At 48.4% G+C, this 10,954-nt stretch overlaps 1 protein-coding gene across 7 annotated transcripts in view; it reads left to right on the forward strand.

Moving 5' to 3' along the window:
* GPRIN2 (G protein regulated inducer of neurite outgrowth 2) overlaps nucleotides 1-10,954 on the forward strand; it is a 43,518-nt gene that overhangs the window by 11,304 nt on the left and 21,260 nt on the right. The window contains exon 1 of one of the 7 annotated variants that reach the window (XM_049697159.1): nucleotides 8,371-8,903. The exons of the other annotated variants lie outside the window; for them this stretch is intronic. The gene's annotated coding sequence lies outside the window, so the exon portion shown is untranslated. Of the gene's footprint in view, nucleotides 1-8,370; nucleotides 8,904-10,954 lie in introns of those variants that run through there. 7 annotated transcript variants of the gene reach the window in all.

The following is a 10,954-nucleotide window of genomic DNA, read 5'->3' on the forward strand; positions in this document are numbered from 1 at the left end:
CATCACCATCAAGAACCTGGCCCAGGTCTCCGTCATGCCTCCCCTCATCAACTTTCTCTCTGTAGTTTAGATTCGATCTTATACCCCTGCCCCAGCTTATTTCTTCCAGGCTTCTCTCCCCATTCTCACCCACCGGGACACCCCATATCCCCCCATCCCTCTGCAATGCTCAGGGCCCAGACTGGTGGAACTACTTCTGGCAGTTCTGCCAATGCACCAGGTGCCTTTTCATTATGCTGCCCTCTCCCTGCCTGAGATATCCAGGGGCCCCCTCTCCTTCTTCGCTGCTCATCCTTCAGGATGAGACTCTAGTATCTCCTCCTCCTCCAGGAAGCCCTTCATCACCCTTTCCTTGTCCTCACTGTACCTGCAGCTACCATGTTGCTTTATAGGAGTCTGTGTCTGTGACTGATACTCCAGCTCACTCTGCCTGGCAGACCAGAACCTCCGTGAAGGCAGAGGGCCATGTCTTATTTATCTCAGCGTTCCCAGTATCCACCTCCCGGCCAAGGCTGTGCTGAATGGTGGATGAAGAGCTTGTGCCCTCAGGCTGAGCTGCTTCCTGGCTTCTGCCACCATTGTCCATGGATCACACATCTTGGGCTCACCCTTCGGGGTCTGATAGGAGCTCCTTGACCTAGCCCTGAACACCAGCTGCGGGGGCTTGCACTTACTTTGCCAGCTCTGTCTGCAAGCCCCTTACATGTCCAGCCAGCCCACTGAGTTCTGAGTCTTTCTTCTTCCACTAGAAAATGAGAGCAGACGGCAGGAGGGAAATCCACCTTCCTTGTTGCTCCTTATGTTCTGGTTATCATGATGCAGGCTTTTTTTTAATTTAACATTTATTTATTTAGGCTGCTCCAGGTCTTAGGTTGCGGCATGTGGGATCTTTGTTGTGGCATGTGGGATCTTTACTTGCGGCATGTGTACTTCTTAGTTGTGACATGCATGCGAGATCTAGTTCCCTGGCCAGGGATCGAACCCAGGCCCCCTGCATTGGGAGTGCAGAGCCTTACCCACTGGACCACCAGGGAAGTCCCATGATGCAGGCTTGATGAGCCCTGCCTTGATCATGATCCCACTGAGCCCTGCCTTGTGTCAGCCTGTCCAGCAGGGACCACATTTTCAGACGAGGAAACCAAATCAAAGAGGTCCATGGCCCACCCAGTAAGTGGTGGAGCTGGACCTGACACCTGGCCCTCCTCATTCCTTCCTCCCCACTGACCTGCTGAAGGGCCCATGCAAGGCCCCTGGACACCATTTCCTGTGGAGATGACCATGAACAAGGCCAACAGCCACAGGCACTGTGGTCAGTCTCCCTCTGTCCACTGTCCCGTGGAGGCTCTGAGACCAGGCTGGCCTGGAGCCAACTCCGCAGAAAAGAATGGGCTCTGAGTCTGCCTGCAGCCCCGGCCCTGCTTCCTGTTTTCAGATCTTGCTCCTTACTGGGCCCCTGGGAGCTGGGAAATCTGGAAACAGCAGCAGGCAATGTTTCTGTTTTCCGTGGCCAAAAGGAAGTCATATTTCCACTGGAAAAAGCATTTCCAAGGAGGGTTGCAGGAAGTCCAAGTGTTTAAAAGCCTGCAAATGTCTGCAGGTGATTAATAATTCAGTGCAATGGATGATTCACGCAAAAGGCCACTTTCAATTAACCTTAAGAATCAGCCCTGTCTAAAGAAGTGTCATCTGTCATCACTTAGGAACAGAGAGGCCAGAGCAGGATAAAGGACACGCTGAGAAACGTGTGGAAGACTGTGTTTCTGACATTTATGTCAACTCCAGCCCAGTCACCCCAGGTCCCTCTTTGTGAGATGGAGAAGGGTTTCCCCCACCAGCATCATCGCTTTTCTCTGGTTTTATTAGGGTGGCCTCAGCCACCCTAATAAATTTCCCATAACCTGAATTTCCCATAACCCCTTCTGCTGAGGAGCTTGGAGGGAGCATCTGTCCTTGTCAGGTCAGAAGTCCCCTCCTTCTCTCCTACTCCACCACGCTGGCTCCAAATGTGTGCCATCCTATGGACGACCACCCAGGGTCCCAGGGTGCAGCCCAGAGCCCACGGCTCACTCCTGCCTCCCAGGGATGTTCTCTGTTCCCCTGCCCAGTTCTCCCTGCTTCCTGTTCCCTGCTTGGCAGCCTTTTTCCTCTCCTGGCAACGGCGTCCTGCCTCTTCTTTCTCGGGAACTTCTCTCTCTTCTCCTTGTCCACGTAGTAGCTGATAGAAGCCGATCTCTTCCCTTTCCCCCCTGCTTCTTTTCTGGAGCTTTGCACATGACCCAGACCACAGCGATAGGTTCAGGGTGGGGTCATGACCTAATCGGAATCAATCCTGGAATTTTTGTGGGATCACTCCCTTTATTGGTGGGAGTTGTTGAGCTGCAGGAGCTGAGTCTGGGGATGTTGGGAGCGCCCGTGTGGAGGAGTGTGTGTGAGACAAGAGCTCAGAGCAGCGTGGGAGGCCTGAGGAAGCTGTCTTGCTCTTGGTCCTGCTGTGCCGGCAGCCATTTATCCCGGGTGGTGCAATAAATTACCTTTTTTTTTTTTTCTTAAGCCAGTATGAGTTGATTTCTGATATTTGCAACTAAGACTCTTAATTAATTGTTAGCCAAGGCAGGAAGTGAATGGGAGGTGGGGACAGCAAGCTCTGTGAGGCTCTTATTCCCATTTTACTCAGGTGGAAAGTGCGGGACACTGAGGAGATGAGGCTAGGGAGTGGCTGGCCAGGTTTGATTAGCTGTTCTAGCTCCGGGTTCCTTGACCACCAAGGCTGCCCCTCAGAGCAGAAATCAGGGATCAATGCAAGGCTTGCCCTTTCTGAATTGTCACCTCTGACCAGGCAGCTCTCCCAAGGATTGTTGGCCACTCGAGTGTAGGGTCTTATCGACCAGGGCCATTTGTGACAAACAACAGTTAATTTACTACTTAGCCTTCAACACCCACCCCAACCCTTCCTCCAGCTTCTCCGATGCTCACAGTGGAACCCAGATTTTGTTAGGGGCAGCAGTGTGCTTGGCCCCCAGGGATGCATCTGGAGGGTCTGAGCCATTCCTGACACCCACATCTCCCTTTGCTACATTCTGACTTGGCCAGTCCTCTTTGCAGCTAGGGGTGGCCATAGGATTGTGTTTTAGCCAGTGAGATCCATAAAGACATCTTCCAGGGGGCTGCTGGGAAAAATTTTTTTTCTTTTGATATTTCAAGTTGTTAAATTGACATTTTGGCTGAGATACTAAGAAGTTAGCAATCGAACTCCAAAGAGTGGGGGTAGACTATGATGTCGATTTTCAAAGGCGGCTGAGAACCAGCTAGATGACTGGCCCATAGTGGGAAAGAAAAGGCTGGGAGAGTGGAGGACAGAGAGGACTTGGGAGATGCCTTTGGGGAAGGCTGGGCTGTGACGTGGGACCCTCGGCAAGCGGGGCAGGGGGGAAGCTACACCCTCCCCTCAAGCCCAGGGAGCTTCGGCTTCAACAGGGCCACTCTGAGAGCTTGCTTTGGGAGGAAATGAACTGGTGGTTGATGCGCACAGGCAATTGTGGCTTCTGGCTTGAGATGGTGGAGAGAGAGCCAGAGGCCCGAGCAATCTGCTGCTGTGTGGGGAAGTAGCTGCCCTCCCTCTAATGAGGGTCAAAGAGCTGTGGATCTCGGGGACTAGATGTGCCACTTGTGGTGGGAATGTGGGTCTGAGTGACAGGGAATTACCACTGGGGCTCCTGGGGCTTGTCAGGATGCGGGCTGTGTGCATAATTCCCATGATCGGATGTGGGCCACATGAACGGAAGAGCTGGGGTGATGGGGCTGCAGCAGAAGGAAGTAGGTGGGAAACTTTCTAGCGGCTGAGAAGTGAGCAAGTGGCTTCTGATTCATTTGTTGGGGGCTTCCCTGGTGGCGCAGTCGTTGAGAGTCCGCCTGCTGATGCAGGGGACACGGGTTCGTGCCCCGGTCCGGGAAGATCCCACATGCCACAGAGCGGCTGGGCCCATGAGCCATGGCCACTGAGCCTGTGCGTCCGGAGCCTGTGCTCCGCAACGGGAGAGGCCACAACAGTGAGAGGCCCGTGTACCGCAAAAAAAAAAAAAAAAAAAAAAGAAAGGACGTTCCCTACCTCTTCCTTTCCTCTCTCCTTATGCTCTGACCTCAGAAGGCTGCAGTAGGCAAGGTGAGAGAGTAGAAGATGTTGACCACAACACTGTCTCAGAGATCAGGGGGTTGCCTGAGGCTGGCCCTGGCTATGGGAGACGGGAAGACTTAACTCTAGCTCAGGTTTTCAGATGTATTACCTGGGCCGGGCTTTTCTGAAGACTGAATCTGTTGTTGAACCCAAGTTTGTGTGCCCAATGCACAGTGAGGCCAGACAAGCTGAGATGTTGGATTTTGGAGCAGAGAAAGGTTTATTGCAAGGGCCAGGCAAGGAGAACTGGCTCAAAAAGCCTGAAGTCCTCGATGGGTTTCAGGAAAGAGTTTTAAAAGCAAATTTGGGGGAGGGCTGCAGGGTATGTGACTTTCTACTGACTTGCTGGTGGTGAGCTAACAGGGTGATGTTCCAGGAATCTCAGTCATCAGCTTTCTATCTAGTTCTGACCAGCCTGGGGTCCAAGTGCTTACGCTCAGCATGTAGTCACCATCCTCCACTTGGGTGGGAGCCTTAGTTCCTGTAGAAGAACTCAAAGATTTGTATCAAATTGCTATTCATATCCCCCACCCTCCCCAAGGAGGAACCAGGACCCTGCCCCAAGGCTGCACTAGTGTTTCTTTTTTTTTTTTAATAGATTTTTTTTTTTTTTGATGTGGACCATTTCCAAAGTCTTTATTGAATTCATTACAACATTGCCTCTGTTTTATGTTTCAGTTCCCTGGCCACGAGGCATGTGGGATCCTAGCTCCCTGACCAGGCATCGAACCCGCACCCCCTGCATTGGAAGGCGAAGTCTCAACCACTGGACCGCCAGGGAAGTCCCTGCACTATTGTTTCTTGACTGCAGGAATTTGTTTCTGCATTCCCTCATTTTCCTAATTAGTAACTGTTTGAATCTGCTCTTTGGAACTCAGGGAAGGTCTGAAGCCTTTTTCCTACAAGCAAGAAATGGGGGGTACTTCCCTGGTTCTGCAGTGGGTAAGACTCCACCCCAATACAGGAGGCCCGGGTTCAATCCATGGTCCGGGAACTAGATCCCGCATGCATGCCGTAACTAAGCGTCCGCATGCCGCAACTGAGCGTCCGCATGCCGCAACCAAGAGTCCACATGCCATGCCACAACTAAAGATCCTACATGCTGCAACTAAGACCCCATGCAGCCAAAAAAAAAAAGAAAGAAAGAAAGAAATGGGGAGCACAGAAAGGCTTTTATACCCAGGAGGGCCCCACAGATTCGTGCTCAGTTTCAAATCAAGACTGTTGAGGGCATGAGGGCAGTGGACAGAAGAGAAGAAATCTCTGTTGAATGTTGCTCCATTCCAGGTGTGGCCTCCATAGAGAGCTCAGGGCTCTCTCATATCTTACTCCTTTCCCCCCTCCAAATGGATCATGTGATGAGGGACAAGGCCATCTTATTGGACTTTAGGGCTCAAGGCTGAGCGTTCACTATAAAGAGCAAATCAGTTAAAGTGCTGAGCCTGTGGGGAAGGTTATTCTTTGGGTACCTTCTGTGGCAGATTAAATTATCCGTCCCAAGTCCTCTTTTCCCTGTATTGGAATTGTACTTCCTCATTCTTGCACACAGTGGGGAAACTCACCTCCCTTCTACTTGACCTTCAGCTTGGCCTTGTTACTTGCTTGGGCCAATAGCACGTTAGCGGAGATGAGGCGAGCAAAGGCTGGACTTGCCTTGCTCTCTTGTGCTTCTGCCATTGAGGTGAGAAGAGCACGACCCGGGGAGCTGCTGGTTCCAGACTGATGAGAGATCTGTGGAGCAGATCCAAACCGGTCTGAGAGCCTGGAATCAATTAGGTCAGCTTATGCCAACCTACCCCAGCGAAGGCGCAGACATGGAAGGGTGATATAAATGCTCACGGCCCAAGAGATTCTGTAGGCAGCAAGAGGTGACTGAAACACAATCATTCTCTTGTTGATTACTTTGGTGAGACTAGAGTGGGGAGCTGAGCAGGGCTCACCTTTGACGAGCTACATCCTTTCTCCTGCTTCACAAACCTTGCAGCTGTGGCCCCGGGCGGATCGTCTTGCCACTTCTCCTTACTGGCTGACTTTGGTCTTCCCTGGGCCAGCCTTAATCTTTTTTTAAATTTATTTATTTAATTTATTTATTTTTGGCTGCGTTGAGTCTTCATTGCTGCACGCGGGCTTTCTCTAGTTTGCGGCGAGCGGGGGCTACTCTTCGTTGCGGTGCACGGGCTTCTCATTGCGGTGGCTTCTCTTGTCGCAGAGCATGGGCTCTAGGTGCGCGGGCTTCAGTAGTTGTGGCACGCGGCCTCTAGAGAGCGGGCTCAGCAGTTGTGGCGCAAGGGCTTAGTTGCTCCGCGGCATGTGGGATCTTCCCGGACCGGGGCTCAAACCCGTGTCCCGTGCATTGGCAGGCAGATTCTTAACCACTGCACCACCAGGGAAGTCCCTGGACCAGCCTTAATTGTTGTGGGAGTGGTAAAGCTCCAAGGCCTGGGTGGTGGTAGTGGATTTAGGGGAAAGAGAGAAAAAGGCTCAGGGAGGATACCTGGGGTTGTTGTAACACAGCATCCTTCATCCTTCTTCTGCTAAAATGGTACCCTGTGTGCGTTGTCTCAGTGCTGATGGCTCAGGTGTGGTTGACCCCACCCTCTGTTTTGGAGTTGGCCTTGATTCCTCTGCAGTTCCCTCTCCTGGGTGCAGTGATGGGTTCAGAAAGACACAGGCACAGGGCTGATCAGGGCCAATGAGATGTAACCCCATTTTTCCTCACAATGGTGGGAGAGAGACAGGTGCTCTTCCTGAAGGCCTTGAATATAATGCAGGAATCTTGCATTATTAGAAAAGAGCCCGATGAGAACAGGATCATCTTGGAGTTGGTGACCAGAGATCAGAGGGAGAGAAATATTGGGTCCTGGTGACAGTTGAATCAGACCATGTCTGAAGCCAGAACACTGTTGAGCTTTTCTCTTAGGTGAGTCTACAAATTCCCATTTGTACTTAAGCAAGTTTGGGTGGGTATCTGCCATTTGTAATCAAGAATCTCAAATGATACAAGATTGCCACCCGCTTTGAGTTCTCCGTGGGCCAAACTTGTAACCCAGAGTTTGTTTACCTGGCCTTATTTTCTGGGCATATACCCCTCTTAGGTGAGTGTATGTGTGTTTACGGTTGGACATGGTAGAAAAAAAGAATTTATATAAAAAGATATTGAGCCACATCTCTACAAATGACCCACGCAGACATAAAGAATGGACATGTGGACACAGAGGGGGAAAGGGAGGGTGGGATGAATTGGGAGATTAGGTTTGACATAAATACACTACCATGTGTAAAATAGATAGCTAGTGGGAACCTGCAGTAGAGCACAGGGAGCTCAGCTCGGTGCTGTGTGATGACCTAGATGGGTGGGGTGGGAGCGATGGGAAGGAGGTCCAAGAGGGAGGGGATATATGTGTACATATAGCTGATTCACTTCATTGTACAGCAGAAACTACCACAACATTGTAAAGCAATTATACTCTAATAAAAAATATATATATATATTGAGCTGCTGACCAAATACCATCCCTTGAAAACTGTCTACACAAAGTACATACTTTACTTACATTATTTTATTCATTCATTCTTCATAACCACCCTCTATAGTAGGTATTTATTTTTTAGATTATGAAGTTTTCTTCTTTTCAAAACAACTTTTTATTGAAGTGTAGTTGACTTACAACATTGTGTTAGTTTCAGATGTACAGCAAAGTGATTCAGTTTATATATATATATATTTTTTTCAGATTCTTTTCCATTATAGGTTATTACAATATATTGAATATAGTTCATTGTGCTACACGGTAGATCCTTGTTTATCTATTTTACATATAGTAGTGTGTACCCGTTAATCCCAAACTCCTAATTCATCCCTCCCCCAACTCTTTCTCCTTTGGTGACCATAAGTTTGATTTTTATGTTATAGTATGTATTTTTTTTTTATCAGTTAGGAATTATTTTGGCTACAGCTTACAGAAAACCTGACTAAATGTGGCTTAAACCATAAGGAGATTGGTTACCATATTTTATTAACTTGAAGATGCCACTGATTATGAAATGTATCATTAGTACACTACCTTCTTTGCATAAGAAAAAAATGCTATCAAACTATGAAGAAATTTTTTTTTTTTTTGTGGTACACGGGCCTCTCACTGTTGTGGCCTCTCCCGTTGCAGAGCACAGGCTCTGGATGCGCAGGCTCAGCGGCCATGGCTCACGGGCTGAACCGCTCCGCAGCATGTGGGATCTTCCCGGACCGGGGCACGAACCCGTGTCCCCTGCATCAGGAGGCGGACTCTCAACCACTGCGCCACCAGGGAAGCCCTGAAGCAATTCTTTATTATCAAATCGTTTGTGAGATGTGACTTGATTTTTAGAGGTATTACATGTGACAAAGAATTGGTGAAATATAGTATTACTTAACAAGAAATTGGAGTTAGATGGCCTCAGATTTGGTGCGGCAAAGAGTATCATCAAAGACTCAGGCTCCTTGTGTCTTTCTGCTCTGCCATCTCAGCATGTGTCAGCTTAAAGTTGCAACATTGCTACTATAGCACCAAGCGTGGTGTTCTCTATCACCAAGTTCAAAGGCAGAAAAAGAAGGAAGAGGACCTGGGTGGGATAAGTGCTTCTTTCCTCACTCACTTCTCTCCTTCTATCAGAAAGCCCTGAGCATGTTGACTCATACCTCATGGGCAAGGCCCACACACAGCCATGCTGGTTGCAAGGGAGACGAAAAAAGCAGGTAACTGACTTTTCAGTCTTACAGTGGGAGGTGGGTGAGGGACTTCAGAGATGGCTGTCTGTGTCACAGGGTTTTTGTTCCCATTTTATAATTATAAGGAAATTAAGGCTCAAAGAACCTTAGTTATGTATCTTTAGTTATCCACCCAAGCACACATAATTAGAAATTGGTCAAGCCTAGATTTGAAGCCAGTGTTGAGTGATCCCAAGTCCATGTTCTTTTCCTTGTACCATGAATCATCTGTATGTTAAAGACCCACAGTGAGAAACTTCAAACACAGAGAAGATAAATAATAAGGTATGTATTTGAATGCAAACACTGTACAACCCGACTATCAGTGGGTAAAAGAGATAAGGGTTTACTGTTCTTGGGTAACAAGCAGCCCAGAGATTGGCAGCCTAGGGAAAGGCAGCCACTCAAGGATTTCATTAAGATTCTAGGCTCCCTCATTCCCCTCCTTTAACTTCCTTATTGTGTAGCTCTGTCTTTACGGTCACAGCATGACTGCTGCATCTTAGGACATCACATCTAGCTTTCCTTACTGATGATTCCCTCTTATATCTCATTGGTCAGCATGAGGTCACAGGGCTACTCCTAGTTACAAAGGAAACTAGGAAATGTATATTTAGCTGGGTACATTGTCATCCTGGATAAAACTGTGACTCTGTTAGGAAGAAAGAAGAAGAGAGAACTTGGGTAGTGTTTGTCATTAGTGCTGTGTGTGTACCTGGCCAGTGCAGTTGGCTTTCCTTTTTTCATGCAGGTGGTACAAACCTCCGCTTGGGGCTTAGGCATGGATGTATGATTTACTTTGGCCAATGAAATAAATATGAGTAGAAGTGACACATACCACTTTCTAGTGGAAGCTTTAAGAGTTGGTGTGTGATTCCCCATCATTTTCCATCGATGTGGTGCCTGTAAAAGCATATGTCAAGAAGCCTCCAGTTGCCTGGGTTCCTGAGGAACTATGAGGAACAGAGCTCTCTTGCCAACTTATGATGGACATAAAGCAAGAGAGAGAAATAGGCCTTTGTTTAGTTAAGACACTGATATTTTCACGAGGTTTGCTATTGCCATGTAACCTAGCCTATCCTGACACAGGTAAGCAATCAGCAGTGTCCATCATTTGGTCCTCAGGCAATATAATGATAGGATCAGCAAGGAACCAACACCCTGGCCTGAACTGGCACAAACAATGTCCCAGTTTTGCCAGAGCAAGGGCTGTTTTAGTGGCCTCATAAAAAGAATTGAGTCCATAGGTTCTCAGGCATGAGGGATGCTTGCATATCTGGAGCAGCCATTGATGCCACATCTGAGCCCACTGACTCAGCCACCCTCCCACCAGCTAGCTCTTCAGCAGTGTCTCTATCTCTTTGTCAAGTCTTAGAAATAGATGTGGTGAGGATCTGCCATGTATACCTGCTTCCCTCATAGAATAACAGAAACCATGTTCCCTCTTCCATCAGATGCACTCTGTCCTGGTCAAGGGGGTTTGGGTATGGGATGCAGATTAGGTCAATCAGATGCTTTCAGTCTGAAACCTGAATCTTGAGTGGAATAATCCAGATGAATTGGAAACTGATTGGAATTTATTTGCCTGCATGCTAAAGAGATCATCCATTAGGTTCTGCTCTCTAGTCCTCAGAGCCTCACTTAGTACAGTTCTTTCTGGGCTCCCTGAAAGCATTGCACATCACCCAGGGATTATGGACCTGGAGCTGGAGGCAGTCACTGATTGAGAATCTAGGTCCCCTGTGGTCTTCTGTTGCAGTGGATATGAGTAGAGTTTTGGTGGCATATGGTAAAATTGCATTCATTTTCTTAAGCAAGAATATTTTAACAAGTATGTTTATGGGAGGAAGGATAGGAGTGGATGTCGTGTGGCCAAAGGTGCAGCTTGCAATGGATATTTGGTGTTTTTGCCTGTCCAGAATCAATTCTTGCTTCTTCTGGTGACAAAATCCATGTGTTCTCCTCTGTTCTCAGAACCTCTATTCTTAGGGTCGGCTGACTTCTCCTTGACTCTAGAGCTCGATCCAGACCTGGCCAGT

The sequence above is a fragment of the Orcinus orca genome, chromosome 14 (genome assembly GCF_937001465.1).
Source record: "Orcinus orca chromosome 14, mOrcOrc1.1, whole genome shotgun sequence".
Lineage (NCBI taxonomy): Eukaryota > Metazoa > Chordata > Mammalia > Artiodactyla > Delphinidae > Orcinus > Orcinus orca.